Source organism: Dermacentor variabilis, chromosome 1, assembly GCF_050947875.1.
Source record: "Dermacentor variabilis isolate Ectoservices chromosome 1, ASM5094787v1, whole genome shotgun sequence".
In the NCBI taxonomy this organism is placed as follows: Eukaryota; Metazoa; Arthropoda; class Arachnida; order Ixodida; family Ixodidae; genus Dermacentor; species Dermacentor variabilis.
The window spans coordinates 258,499,738-258,515,435 of NC_134568.1; the positions used below are offsets into that span (position 1 = coordinate 258,499,738).

The 15,698-nt window shown below is 51.3% G+C and overlaps 1 protein-coding gene across 1 annotated transcript in view; it reads right to left on the bottom strand.

Annotated features, from left to right (window-relative positions):
- Positions 1-15,698, bottom strand: part of bark (C-type lectin domain-containing protein bark beetle) — a 100,818-nt gene that overhangs the window by 71,006 nt on the left and 14,114 nt on the right. The window lies entirely within an intron of this gene.

The window sequence follows — 15,698 nt, forward strand, 5'->3', positions numbered from 1 at the left end:
TCGAGTGTCCATCTATTTGCTATCGCAAGAAGAGGTATTTACGCTAGAACTGCTCGCAAAAGCCAGTCAACCGTGATGTTGGACTTATTAGCAAACAGTGCGGCCGACCCAAAGCCAAGAATACTTACGAACGAAAAGGTCTGTGGAACTCTGCCTCAGGGTCTGTATTCATGGAAACGTTCTTGCGCTCAATCAGTTCGTAGCAGACGTCAGCCAATCGTGATGCCAGACATACTATTATTAGCGAAAGCGGCTGGCTAATGGCGCTTGTATTCGCGGCCTTCTTTCAGGCTCCGAAAAACACTTTTTATGTAGCACGCATCGCGAGCAACAGAAAGCTGTATCGGGGATTTTTCATGTCGCTCTACAATTTTCTCATTGACACTTTTCCACCTAATTATAGCATTTGAGAATTCGATTAATTAAGTAAGACTGATTATCTAGTTAAGCGGAACGAAAAATAATAATTTGGAAATCTCCCAGCGACGGCAAACAATACTACCTTGGTTATGTCCACTTACGTGGCATTCGCATATATTTAAGCTATGGCTAACGTTATCTGGGATGCCCTGTATAAAGGTCCCATGTCGGAATAGGTCGGTATGCAGCCGCCGACGATACATACGCGATGCGCATTTTTTTTTAGTGCCCAAAGCCGAGGATCTTGAAGCACTCTTCCCGTCGGGCGAGCTTTGTCAACCCGGGACACAACTGCTTCAAGGTCGTCGGTCTGCGACGCGTCGCCGCTTTTCCGCGCCAGTTTCGACGAGATGGGGGTCGCTCGGCAAGAGAACGTCGACGCACCGCGGCTTCTCGCGGCGCGGGCTCGTTTCGTTTTCGAGCGATGAAGAAAGATGCTTCGTCGAACAATGCACGCGAAACTGGAACGCGTCCAGAGTCGGCGCCACCGCATAATGAGGAGAATTACCGTTCGCACAAGACGGGTCCGCCCGCTGTTCGCAAACACGGCGGCGCGGTCACAGCCGACGGCGCACCGTCCCACTTTGTATGAGAATTAAGCCGGCAAGCGATCCGCGCTCGGGCGCGAATTGCTCCACTGCTTCAGTAACACTCCGTGGCCGACAACAGCTGGTTCCAGAAACGCGGGCCGACGCGGCCGGAAACAGGCGCGCTGCATGAGCCCGTCTGGATCGCGCGCGGACCCGGCCGTCATGGCGCGCGAGACTTGGAACTTCACGCCTGCCAATGTTCCACCCAGCAGGTCTGACAAATAAAAAAAAAAGAAAGAACAGCAACTTTGCTTGATATGTGACCTTTCCCTCTCTCTCTCTCTCTCTCTCTCTCTCTCTCTCTCTCTCTCTGCATGATTTGGGCAGCTCCGTGAGACCGCTATATAGGTACGCATAGAAATAATTCACACTGGCCGAAATGGGGAGCGAATAGCCAGGATTGACGACGGAGGATGCAAACAGGAAAACGAGACATAAGGACACAGTACCGTGTGTGTCCCTATTTGCACTTTCGATTTTCTGTAGCGAGCTCAATAGCCTGCTGGATAGAATAAAAAGAAGAAAAAAACAGGCCCGATCGAATACGTATACTATACACCGGATGCTTGTGTGACGATCGACTATATATGGGCAATCGTCATATAGTCGAATATATATAGTCGATATAGTTAAATAACTATTATATTAGTTACTTTAAAAGCAGGAAATTCGACGGGCTTTGCTAGTTTTTTGTTGGCCGAGGCTCACAACATGGGCGGGCAAAAGGAAAATCCTCGATGAATCCTTTAGCAGATCAATTTACTAAGATTCGCCAATTAACCTTATTATTATTAATGTTAGGCCGCCGATGGCAATTGGACGTTTGTAGATAATGATGAGCTAGTAACAAATCAGCTTTTAACACGTATGAAAACATTCTTCACAGATGTATGTCTATCTGACAAGCTTAAAAACTAGCATTCTCCATGGCTAACACTATCGTAACGTACTTGAACCAAACGCTGCGATCATTATAACGGCCGCTCAGAGCAACGATGTCGCACATGCTCACGTATCCCCTTCAATCCTAAAATGAATGGCAGCATGTAAATACGGCGTTTGTGCACACACACATATACATAAACACACACGCGCGCGTGCGCGTCTGCTGACGAATGCAAGCTGCATGCTGTTTGAGCCTCTGCCCAAGCGTTCGCAGGAGCGCATTAATTGGGTGGCACTGGAGTTCCGGTGTCGCTGGATTCCAGGGGAACTGGGGAACATTGTCAAGCTCATGTCTCAAAAAGCATCGGTGAGTGGGATGTTCGTGACAGCTGTTCGGAGTACTGAGTTGAGGGAATAAGTGAATTCCTTTTCAGAAAAGTGAGGACCGAAGGTCGCAAGGAGAGGTAAACACCCACTAAATCGGGCGAGCCAGGCCGCTAGCAACGCCGAAATGGGCTAACGTTACTAGATGATCGGGGTTTTCGATAATGTCGCTCTGTAAGGCTTCGAATACAGGCGATGTAGAAAGTAGTGTTGTCGTCTCGATAAATATTGGAAGCGGGACAGTGTAAAATTAGATGGAGCAAGTTCGCTTCGCATACGGAGTGGCAGAAGGTGCATATTCGGGGGGCAGAGATGTCACAATGCCCTTCTTCCGAGGGAATCAAAGAGGCTGTGTTTCATTGTCTTCCTTCCCGCCGCAGCATGGAACACTCAAAACCGAGTTGCGACTCTATACACACAACACGACAGCGTATTACGAGCGCATACCGTGATAGTTTACGTACATGGTATCATGGCACCATGAGAGCTTTGCCTAATTTAGGTGCCCGATTTCGTCCCCACTGAATCATTTCGCAGCCTCGCCGCTCAAGAGACAGGGCAGACGGGAGTGTAAGTATACAGTACAGAGAGGAACGCGTGCAGCAGCTCCAGGGACAAGCCCTGTTACGGTTGGCCCGTGCAAAAAGGATGCTCGACCACCATGCCTCATCGAAACGAAAGGTGAATTCCCAATCTGTTGTGGTTGTCTCGAGGGGTTGCCGGTGCGGCTGGCGCCCCGCAGTGCTTACAGGACCCTTTGTGTGTGTGCGACTTTAGAGGGACCCTATCCTCGAACTGTCAAGCTCTACAGGAGAACTTCCGCGAACCAACGTCGCCTAGAAGAAAGGATCAGGTCACGACGAGGACTTACAACGTCAACTGGGAGAATGGATCAATCGCCCATCCACAACCAGACACCCTTTCCACGAACTGTCAACACTTTCCGCGAACGAAACAAACCCCGCGGGTCTGTTTCGTTTGCGACCCCTGCGGAAACAAGACCGTACCACCTCTCCTGGGAGCATGGATCAGCAGCTCCATCCCCGACCAGGCACCAGGGTTGCCACCTGCGGAGGCGGGGCCGTGCAAGCTCATCGGGGAGGAGTGATCAGCTGCCCATTCACAACCACAGTCCCTGTCACGTGATGTTGACGTGAGCAAGATCCCGCCTACGACTTTAGTGGGCCTATTTAAAGAGCCCCGCAATGTACTTTTTGACTTGACTTCATTCTCTTCTGATCTTTCACCTACCTTTGAATAAACTGTGCAAGTTTCGCACTAGAAATCGTCTCGTCCCTGCCTGATCGCCATGGTCTACCGAACGCCTGCAGCCTGCCGACAACGCCACGCTACCCAATAGTAAACGTCGGTGGAGCTACGAGAAACAGAGGTCGCAACAACTTATCGGCAGCGGTGGGGTACGCTACCCTGGAGAACGCAACAGCCCGTTATGCACGAGCAATCGTGCACCGAAATGCACTTGGCTACCGCCGCTAGGTCCTTCCGGCGAGTCGCGAGCGGGCAGTTTCTCCGCGCAAACGAGCCGCCGGTCGCGTATAGAAAAAAAAAAAAAGACCAGGGAAAAAGGAAACGGTTGCTGCGTGCCGCGTATACAGTATGTGCTTCCATTCTGGCGTTCACTAATCGCCCTCGGCTCGTCTCCGCCAAAGAGTCCGGCCGAAGGGAGCTCACGAGGAACGCCGCTCTTCACCGTGGGTGTATGTAGTGTGCGTTCTTCCTGCTCCCAATGAGAACGCGGCCAAGTGAGCAGATAAGCGGGTGCCGCGGACTGACCGCGCACTCGGCAAGAATGGGCTTGGTGCCACAATGCACATGGCGCTGTTCCACCGCCCGAACGGTCTTCGCAAACTCCTCAAAAAACGCCACCCGGAAATGCTCTCCAGCAGCTTAGAAAAGTGACGAGGCCGAAATGCACTGTGCGCTCATTGTGCGACCCGCCGGGCGCTTATCCGACCGCCAGTCACGCCGCGGTCGGCCGTCGCCAACAAAGAACCGTGACTCGCCGACAAGCTCTCCGTCGCGCCAACTTCACGTCGGCCGGCCGGCGGCGGGGTTGGCAGCGCGATATCAGGGACACCCCCACCCCCCTCCTGCTCGTGCACGACTTCAGCAAACACGCGACGACACCGCCTTCTTTCATAAAGCGCAACAAGGCCCGCACCGCGTGTGCGGTTTCTGGACAGGGCGTGCGTGCGTAGCCGTTCACGCAGGAGCACTGCGCCACCGCCCCTTTTGCCCTCGCCTTTCACCAAAAAAGCAGAGCGATCACTCGAGAGACTGCACGGACAACGCAGACCCAAGGGACGCAGCCCGCTGAGTCTCGATGCTCACTGCTCAAAGCAGTAATGTCATAGCAAGCCCATTGTGAACGCGCGCGTAGTAGTAAAACAAATTCGGAGAGCTCCAGGCTTTAAATAATTCTCATGGGTACGCTGAAAAAATAGGCGGATAAGATATTTCACAGAGACAGTCGTAACAACTACAGATGAGATTTTTTTTTCTTCTTTTATGTCAAGGCAACGGGGTATACCAATTAAATAAGATGCGCTGACTCAAGGCTCAGCGAAGCGCGGCTTCCAACGCAGTCAGTCATTCTCAGCGTTCTCCTGACAAATAAAACGCTGCTCTTAGACGTCAGTCTACAGGTCTTAGATGTCAGTCAAGGAAACTTCGTCACGCCGCCGTCGTGGTCGTCGGTGGTCTTGAGTGTGAAGCACGAGCGTCCCAGAGAACCTTTCGGGGTGCGCCAGCATGGACTTGCGATAAGGGATGCTCCATGTCGGGCAGCTGTGATTTGTTGTCTGGGAGGGCGTCGATGCAGTTGCCCAATACCAGAAGCGACAATTTGATCTTGGTCCCCCAGATGCGTTTCTTGATGTTTCTGCTGACCGCAGCGGTGTGCTCCGAATCGGGCAAGTCGACAAAACTCTTCTTTGGCACTCGTATGCCGCCTTTCGGCCTGCCCATCACGGTCCAAGTGAGAATGACGTAAACCTGAAAGATGGCGTGCGATCGTGCGGACTCTGCGTAAGTATCGGTGACGCACTGTGCCCGCCTGTTGTTGCCTTTCAGGAGGAGGTCCAGCAGGGCGCCTGCCTTTTTCAACCTTGTGGCGTCCCGGACCGCATCGCTGCAGACGTCGAAGTAGACGACCGCGACCTTGTACCACTCGCCCGTGCATCTCACTGGCCCGTGGCCCGTGAGTGCGCGCTGGTACAGTTCCCTGGTCGTGAGGGAGACGAACTCCGGGGTCCTCAGCCCAGCCCTGCATGGTGAATGTTTTGCCGGCACCGGCCGCTGCCCCGGAGTAGCTGCAACCTTTGAACTGCGCCGTCAGCATGTCCTTGGTGGTGTGCTCGAACACGTCTGCGTCGCCCTTTGTTTCGTCAAGGACCTGGACTAACACGAAGCTCCGGTCCTTGTTGGGCAAGACGACGCCTCCGTGAGCTTGCTGCCCCTGGATGTAGAAGGGCTCTGCCTCGGCCTTGGTGTCGAACCCGAGGCACCGGTCGCCCACCAGGCGACCAACGCTGACGGCGTCTGCAGCGGGCGCACGCGCACTGCTGCGTTCAACTGTCCAGCCCCCGACAGTCGGTGAGGCTTGGGGACCGAAGGCGCGCGTAGCCTCGTTGGAACGCGCCTCTTCCGGTTCGGCGCCGTCGTCGATGTCACGAGACTGTGACACAGGCGTACTGCAGCAGCCGGCGTGCGTCTGTGCAGTACTTGGACGGAGACCGGTTGGCTGGGCGTGCAACCGATCCAGCAACTGTTCTTCTTCTGCTTCTTCTTCGCGAGCTCCTGGCGCGTTCCCACGTGAGAGGTTGGCCGAAGGTTGTTTTACAACTTCCGCTGTTAAAAGGGACTGACAACCGATTTTGAATACCTAGGGCCGAACTCACAAAGCTTTTCGTTCGTAAGTGATGTTTATCATTGGCTGATGGCCTTCGTTATAAATATGTCTCACATCGCTATTGGCTGGCACGAAAGCTTTTAGCGTAGGAACGTTTTTGTGAATCGGGGGCCCTTGTTTTTTATGGCGCAACTGAAAGGTCACCCTCGGTATAGTGTTTACACCTGCAGCGGTTACTTCCAAAAGCACGTGGATATTTTGTAAGCTGCATTTTTCGATCTGAGCAGCCTCCAAGAAAAGTAAGAGTCCCTCCTCCAGCAACACTGAGAAGTGAGAGCGATGTCGATAGCCCGCCTCGCAAATTGTGAAAGCCGCGCATCGTTCTGTTTTCACAGGAGTGAATGTAACTATGGTTAACCACCTACATTTGTTTACCTTTTCAGCCACTTTTGAAAATAAAAAGCTGGTGCAATAAGGTTGCGTTGTTGTACAGACCTTTCTTATATTTATACCACGTTTTTTCCCCAAGTACACGCCTATACGTCATGACTGGCTGGCCCCCCGTCGTCGTTCTGTCGATAGAGGAACCAAGCCAACTCATCGAAAACGAAGGCGAAGGCAGCGCCACTTTTCTAATCACTACAAATGAAGGCCTATCTGCACATGCTAAGTTAGAAAACTCGTATAACAGAAAAAAGTGTACTGCATTTCAATACTAATAAAAAAAAAAACAGGAACCGCGTACACTAATGGAAGGTCCCGCGATAGGTCTCTTATGCGTCTTCATGTCTTTGCCGCGTGGGGCGCCAAATGTCATTTTTCGCGACCTTTAGTGAAGAATAATAAAAATCCACGTTTAATGAGAAAAACACGGCACGCTTTAGCCACTACGATAGGCAATCTTTTCATCAGCAGGATTGTCTCGATTCATGTTCTGAGCAGCTGAGCGGTTGCCTGTCCCTTTAAAAGCTGCTGAACGCCTAACGCATGCAGTTGTCTTGCGTCCTTCATCCTTCGTCTGGTATTCGGTGCGCGGCAGGGGAGATTTCTGAAGGAATCTGCATAGGCAAGTGAACAGAGGTAGCGGGCTGAAAGTGCAGATTGTTGAGCCCGTGTAGATCTCAGCGAGACCCTTAAAGTGTGTCTGATAAAATTTTGAAGCCCGTAATTTATAAACTCGCAAGCAACCTTAGAATCACTGCGGGCTCACATGGTTGAACATTACCTTCTGTGGATATCCCAACCCATTGGTGCCAACGGAGATTATGTTTCTAAACGTGTTCATATAAGTAATCCTCGCAGGCAGGACAGCAGATCGACGTTTCAGTTTGAAACTTCGCAGGTTGTGATGAGGCTTAAGTGAGCGTATATTTTATACAGTGAGACAACCGAGATAGAGCTCGCTGAAATATGAAGAAACGTAATTATTTACCAAAGCTGCAAATAATGTTGGTATATAGAGCAAGCGAGTACCGAGGCAGCTGGTGGAGAACCTTGTCAATGTTTCTAACGGTCTTCAGGTATAATGTAGCAGACTTGAGTGCACTCTGTGAAGACTGCATTTAGAAATATTTGCAGGCTTTCATAGTTTCTCCCTGAGCAGATGAAGTTATTGATGTATGCCTATGCTAAGCGTTTGCACATATCTAGTCAATATATATGGAAAAAGGGTCTAGACCGGGTCAAGATATCTAAAAATGAAACAAAAATGCAAATTTCAGTCCCTCACAGGATATAAGCTTAATTTACATTATATATAATATACATTATATAACATATATAATTAATATATATATAAAGGAAACAAATAAATTAGCGTCCCACGAGGTATATCTTACTGCCAAGCTGATAATAATGTTCAAGTGTACATAAACTTCATTATATATATATATATATATATATATATATATATATATATATATATATATATATATATATATATATATATATATATATATATATATATATATATCACTATACAAATGTCGTTTAATGTATCACCCAATTCAGACGCCCCAAATAAAGGAATACGCAGTTCGCGGAAAGAAAATCGCGTTTGTTGAAAAAAACACCTTCAGAGAGCGACGGTACATATATAGCAGATGTTGGTAATCAAGGGCACAAAAAAAAAATGTTCGATTAATTATGCCACATATCGGAGGCTACATCGAGATAGAAGATCTGATATCCTCTGCTCTCCAAGCACGTCACCTTTTTCCTCGGTGCCATCCCCTCTGTAGCTGCTACAATATGCACACCCTTACTTTTAACTGCAGCGCGAGCCATTCCCCCCCCCCCCCCCTTCATCCTCTTCGATCCGCTGAAAAAAAAAAAAAGAACCTTCTGCAGCGACGTTTTATAGAAGTGAAGCCGGCACCCCCGACGTTTTTCTGCCCAGCAGCGTGTGGACTGTCAGCACCGCTCTCACTGCGAGCGCAGCGGGTTGTGCAAGTTGCGTGCCCGCGGCAGCATTACACCGCGTGCGCCGTTTCGGACCCCGCACGTCAGCCTGCCGGATCTGCGGCTTGGCGACCACACCAGGTGCAAGCGAAGCGTCGCTCACGCGTAGCCGCCCCCCGAGGCACGTTACAACAGCCCGTGGCTACATAAGCTGCTAGTGGCGAATCCCACACATGCTTCCTTTCAGCTAAGATGCCTCTCACCGCGTTTCGTTCACTGAAATATCTCCCAGTTTATGATGATCGCTCTTTAGTCGTTCGTTACACTGCGATTCCCAGGCCGCTGTAATATGTTAGGATCATACGCTGGGTAACTTATGCGGAGCTCTGACGTTGAATTAACGAAGCGTTTCGTTCATAAACGGTGTTTGCCATTGGGCAGCCGTCTTCACTAATATGTCTGCAGCATCAGATTTGTCTGAAATTTTCTTTTACGAACAATTCTAGCGTAAGAGACTCTTGTGACGAAAGGTCCTGTTTCATAACAAACAGGTTCATAGTGGCGCGATCTGTTGTCTGAACGATTAAGTTGGTGCAGAAAGCACACATTGCTTGAAGTATTTTAACGTGGAGGCCTGGCAGGCGGTCGGGTATATAGAAAAGAGGCCGAATTCCCAAAGCTCTTCGTTCGTAATTGTTCTTTGCGATTGGTTGCCCGCCATCGCTAATATTATGTCCAGCCTCAGGACTGGCTGGAATATTATCTTACGAACAATTCTAGCGTAAGACCTTTTCCTGTGAATATGGGCCTCGGGGCCGAATGAACAAAGCTCTTCGTTAATAAGTGCTCTTTGTCACTGGACGGCCGCCATCGCTAAAAAATATGTCCAGCATCAGGATGGCGCGGCTGTAATTTTCTCTAGCGTAAGATGTTCTTGTGAATACAACTCTAGACGGTTCAAAATGCCTTTTTTTTTTTTCACCTCACACGTCGCCGCGGATGTCGCGACACGACGTGAAGTCATCGCACCGCCGTCTCACTCATCGTTGGTCGTCAGCGAGCTCTCCCAGCCGCGTGTTTGAACAGCGATAACGCGCTTAGCAACGCGTCCGTTTCCAGGGGCTTTCGCGTGGGCGCACGCCTTACGCACGCCCGTTATACACAGGGTCCCAGAGCCCGCGTTCCCTCCGTCGTCTCCTTGTCTGAGCAAATATACAACACGGTTTCGCCGGGAGCGCTCTTTTACTTGCATGCATCGGCAGGGCGGAACGTTTGAACGAGTCGCGGTCACCGCCGGCGAGCTCGTACACATTTCAGCAGACGTGTCCTCCTTGCTAAAGCCAGCAGAACGAGTCGTTTCTGTGCGCTAGCTGCGGAGTCGGCGGAGTGTCCCGAGGCGAAATAGTCGTTGCAACGCGAACATTTGTGTTCCTCCTTGTCGTTCATCATCACCCCCACTAGCAGCAACAGCAGCAGCGAGATCAAGTCCACTGCTGCACAACGCGGAGTCCCCGAGTGCTCTCCAACTATGCACCACTTCCTATACTTAAGACTAACCGCGATCAACCAATAAACCTGAGCATCTCCCATGGCAGTCGAATACCTCCATGTCATTCTCTGCGTGTTGCGACTGTGTACGTTATACGCCGGTGATCTGTTCATAGTGCGAAACACGGTCATCCTAACATCATCCTAACACGACCAGAACATCAATTACTCGCGTTCTTCTCAAATCTATGGAAGCTGAGAGCAGTGAACGTATAACGTGTGTACGTACCACATGCGACTTGCGGCAAGTCCCCGAATTTATCTTTAAAGTAATAAAACATACACAGTGCGAGCACCACACGCACAACGTATCACGTAGAGAAGACAAATCGACTACGTTTCGAATTCTCATGCGTCCCCAACAGTCTGTTTATTATCGTATAACGTCCACAGCTTCTTGCGCAACACGCGGCAGACGACTGCAAGCGAACGGTTGCACAATCGCGTCCACAAGTGGGCTCGCGCGCACCGCTGACGTTGCGTAAAAGTGTAGCGCGCCATGCGTCCGATGCGTGGGCGAGCAGAAGACGACAAAGGTCGCCGACGTGGCATCCCGAAGCGTCGTCGCTGAACTGCACACTCCTCCCACTAAGCGCGCGGGACAATGCGCGGAACGGACGGGCGCCGCGCAAAAAAAACCGCAGCGAACGAGCCGTCCAGGTGAAACACTGGCATCATTTGCGGGGCGATCGAGTTGACCCGCCCGTTTCCCCGAGCGCGTCCCACTTTCGCCACGGCGCTCGCTGCGGAGACCATCGCGAGGCCAGTCGGTGAGCGCCGCGCGCTTTTGCACATATACGTGCGCGCGCACACCGTTTAGGATGCAGTGTGGGGGCGCCTGCAGACCCTGTCGGGTATACGCTTACAGTGCACGCAGTCAGAAGTGGCACGTTTCACGACAGCGGAGCGCTAGAGCGGATATGTCATAGACCTGAATGGCCCGCTCGAGAGTATGCGCGGATGGCGCTCGGAGAGACGCGTATAACAGGCGTATAAGCGACGTGCCGCAACATCGCGTTCGTCTTGAGTGACGCGTGGCCAGATCCCGCTTCCTCGGTGACGCCTCGAACGTAAAAAAATAAAAAATAAAGCCTTTTTTCTTTTTTTTTTAATGGCAGTTCAAATGCTGATTATGTAATCAGCATTTGATTGTTGATTTGAAATATAAGTTTACGCTCCTATACACAGTGTCATCACGCGCTGGATGAATTCATGAACGCTCTCGCGCAGGCAGTGCTGCGAATGAATCCGCGCGACGTTGCAACGTCTCCCAAATAACGCAGCCTACAGTCGCTTTAACATTGTTCGCTTTTAAGTTTATGCCGACAGTACACATACCGTTGACTGCTCGAATATACAAGCATCAGGCTGCGTGGCGTAACAAGAAAAAGAAAATATCTCGCAGTTCAGCGTCTAAATGTCCCAATGCTTTCACTGGAATATACCATAAACGACGCGGACTGTTACAGTCAACTTGGCTGCGGAAAATGCTCGTATAGCATTTCCGAAACTCAGCTTACGACTGCAGGTTTCGCATACACCTACTTATAAGCGTTACGCTGAAGCGCCGTGCGAGAGCGCGTGCATGTATACGACCGTCTCAGTGCCTGTTAAGTATTATGAGCGGGGTGATGATTAGGAGTGTTCTCGCGCAGTCTACGGCTAGAGCTATAATTATTCGGACCTTGGACCGATGTCGAGAAGCTTCGCGAATACGCGGCCATAATTTGCGTGCGTAAATTTACCCGCGCAAAGTTGCTTCTTTTTTGCCGATTGGCTCCTCACATCTTCTAGAGGCGACGGCTCGCGCCGCTGACCATATACTGTTACGCTACACCTACAAGAAAGAAAAGTCACGTGCCTACTGTTGCGTTTCGCCTGCGACACGTGGTTTTGCCGGCGCGACTGCGGCGGGGCGGCAGACATTTTGGCCCGATCGTCGTCGCCGCAACGCTCATCGGCAGGTGTTTCCAGGCGCGACTGCGGCGATGCGACCGCAAAGGATCACCCTCTCATTCCAGTCATTGTGCCCGAACCAGGCGATGCGAAAGCAGGGATCATCCTCTCATTACAGTCATTGTGCCCGACCGGCAGCGCTACAACAGGGTGCTACGAGATCGTGCTCGACATGGTGCTACGGCAGCGCTACGACAGGGTGCTACGAGATCGTGCTCGACATGGTGCTACGGCAGCGCTACGACAGTGTGCGTCACCATTAGCCCATTGTACATTCACGTGCTCGTCTTTTGAGGGGTTCCTTCTTGCCCTCAACTGCGAGAGTATAAAAACAGCTGCCCCCGGACGCCAAAAAAAGGGCTCCGATTTCTTCTGTTGAGTGAAGTGCTCTCCCGTCTCTCTACTTCGGTCAAACCTGACCGCCAACTCTTTGCGATGTTAAAATAAACAAGTTGTTTCGTTGTTACCAGTCGACTCATGCTTTGCCGGGACCTTCAGATGCTTCCAGTTGTACCCCAGGCCGCCAGGCCAACGCTACCCTTGGGGCTTGCGACCCAGGTACAACCACGGGCGTCAGCGCCGCGTTCCCAACAGATCGTACCAGCGGTGCGATCCAAACATCTGGTTGCCAGCGGTGAGATCGCGACAACGGAGGCCAGCAGCGAAGAGATGCAGTTGACGGTATGCTGAGCAGCTCAACGACGATCCGGGAGCAGTGCAACGAGCCCTGTGTGACGACTGGTTGCCTGCAGCGGAACGACTGCGCGGAATTCCTGCCTGCGAGGTTTGGTGAGTGCGGGACTTTCTTCTTCTGAGCTTTGCCAGGCTTTTTGTTAGTGTCAGAAACAGAGCTGGTAATTGTGGTTGTCGTTGCTGCCGGGTTAGTTTGCGGCAAGACAATAGTAAGCAGTAGAGAAAGCAGCATTCAGAGCAGCCATGGATTTGAAGTCGTTGCGCAAACCGAAATTGTTGGAGCTTGCAAGAGAGTTGGGTCTGGATGTCTCGGACAAACTCAGAAAACCAGAACTGCTAAAGGCTATTCTTGAGTTAGAGGCTGAGGATGACGAGCTGTCGGAATGCCTTGAGACCATTGAGGAAAGGGAGACTGCAAAAAGAGAAGAGCGTGAACGTAAAGAACAAAAAGAAAAAGAAGAGCGTGAACGTAAAGAACAGAAAGAGCGAGAGCAACAAGAGAAAAAAGAAGAGCGCGAACACGCTTTGGAAATGAAGCGTCTCGAGGTAGAGATGGAACGCGCTCGTAATGGAAGTCAGGCACACGGTGCAGGAGAACGAGTATTGTTCAAAATGACTGACCTGATGCGGCCGTTTAAGCTTGGAGAGGACATTGGTTTGTTCCTGGTTAACTTTGAGCGAACGTGCGAGAAGCAGGGGTTCTCTCGGGAAACGTGGCCACAGCGCTTGCTCACTTTGTTACCCGGCGAGGCGGCCGACGTAGTCGCTCGCTTGGATAGAGAGGAAGCAGAGGATTTCGACAAAGTAAAATCGAGTCTGCTAAAAAAGTACCGGCTGTCTGCGGAGGCGTTCCGTCGGAAGTTTCGGGAAAATGAGAAAGGCAGAAGTGAGTCATATACAGAGTTTGCGTATAGGCTTATGTCGAACATGCAGGAGTGGCTCAAAGAAGAGAAAGCGTTTGGTGACCACGATAAAGTTCTGCAGTGTTTCGGGCTAGAACAGTTTTATAGTCGGTTACCGGAGAACGTGCGATACTGGGTCTTGGATAGGCCAGACGTTTGTACGGTGGCTAAAGCCGCTGAGCTAGCCGAGGAGTTTGTGACGCGTCGGGCTCGCGGAGCTAAGGACGGTCAAAAGGGTGAATTTGGCTCGAAGTTTGAGAGGCCGAAGTTCACACCCATGAGAGCAAAGGGGAACACGCGTAGTGCGGATGCGAGTGGAAGCAGTGCGACCGAACCTAAGGAGACGGCGGCAGCCGAAGCCGAACGCAGAAAGCGGTTCGAGATGAGGCAAGCGCGCGTTTGTTATACGTGCCAGAAGCCGGGTCACTTTTCGGCGCAGTGTCCGGAAACAACACCAAAAGTTGTGTTTTTTTCAATAGGCAGCACTGACGAGAACATGAAGCTTCTCGAGCCTTACATGCGAGATCTCCTCGTGAACGGGAAAGAGTGCCGGGTGCTTCGCGATTCCGCAGCTACGATGGATGTAGTTCACCCCTCTTACGTAGAACCCCATATGTTCACGGGCGAGTGCGCATGGATCAAGCAAGCCGTGGAAGCTCATAGCGTGTGTCTGCCGGTAGCAAAAGTGCTTATTGAAGGACCTTTCGGAGCGCTTGAGACAGAGGCGGCAGTGTCATCTATGCTGCCACCCCAGTACCCGTACCTATTTTCAAACAGGTCCGATCACCTCCTGCGCGAGAAGGGGCTTTTGTTTGGTGAAGCTAGTGTTCAGGCCTTAACCAGATCGAAGGTTCGGGAGCTCGCTGCAAAGGCGGTAGTTGCGGGGCCGACGTTATCAAACAACGAAAAAGGGTCAGAGGCGCAGCAAGCTGATATTCCGAGCACGCCCGAACTGAATAAACTTGAGTCTGTAACGTTAAAGGCGCCAGATACTGGAGAGGAAACGCCCGACGCGGGAAAGTTAGAAGAGCTATCTACTGATTTGCTCATCGCGCCTACGTCAGACGGACTTGATAGGTTGCTAAAAGTCAGCCGGACGGCTTTGATAGCCGAGCAAAAAAAGGATGGCAGCCTGGAAAACGTGCGCTGCAATGTCAAAGAAGGTATCGCCAGGAAAACTGCGCGTTTTGTGGAAAGAGGTGGAGTCCTGTACCGGAAGTATCTAGACCGCAGAGGAGTGGAGTTCGATCAGCTGATCGTGCCTCAATGCTATCGTCAGGATCTGTTGCGCTTGTCACACGGGGGTTCGTGGTCCGGACACCTTGGAGTTAAGAAAACTAAGGACCGTCTCTTGCAAGAGTACTATTGGCCAGGGTGTTTTCGGGACGCAGACCATTTCGTGAGGACATGTGACACTTGTCAGCGGGTGGGCAAACCAGGGGACAAATCGAGGGCGCCGTTGAAATTGGTACCTATCATTACGGAGCCTTTTAGACGGCTCGTTATTGATACTGTGGGACCTCTGCCGGTAACAGCCACGGGGTACAGACACATTTTGACTGTGATCTGCCCAGCGACAAAGTTCCCTGAAGCAGTGCCGCTTAAAGAACTCAGCTCAGTTGAGATAGTTAATGCACTACTGTCCATATTTGCGCGAGTTGGTTTTCCTGCAGAAATCCAATCAGATCAGGGCACAGTGTTTACTAGCGCTTTGACGACAACTTTTCTCGAAAGGTGTGGGGTAAAGCTGTTACACAGCTCAGTGTACCACCCACAGTCGAATTCCGTTGAGAAGCTCCACTCCGTCATGAAGCGCGTGTTGAGAGCGTTGTGTTTTGAACATCGAACTGACTGGGAGCTGTGTCTGCCTGGGGTGATGTTTGCTTTAAGGACCGCGCCGCATGCGGCTACGGGGTTTTCGCCAGCTGAACTGGTGTACGGTCGCTCGCTTCGATCTCCGCTTCGCATGCTTCGAGAATCGTGGGAAGGTAGGGGCGACGACCCAGTCGTGGTGGAGTACGTGCTTAAGCTCCTCGAACGCTTAAGAAG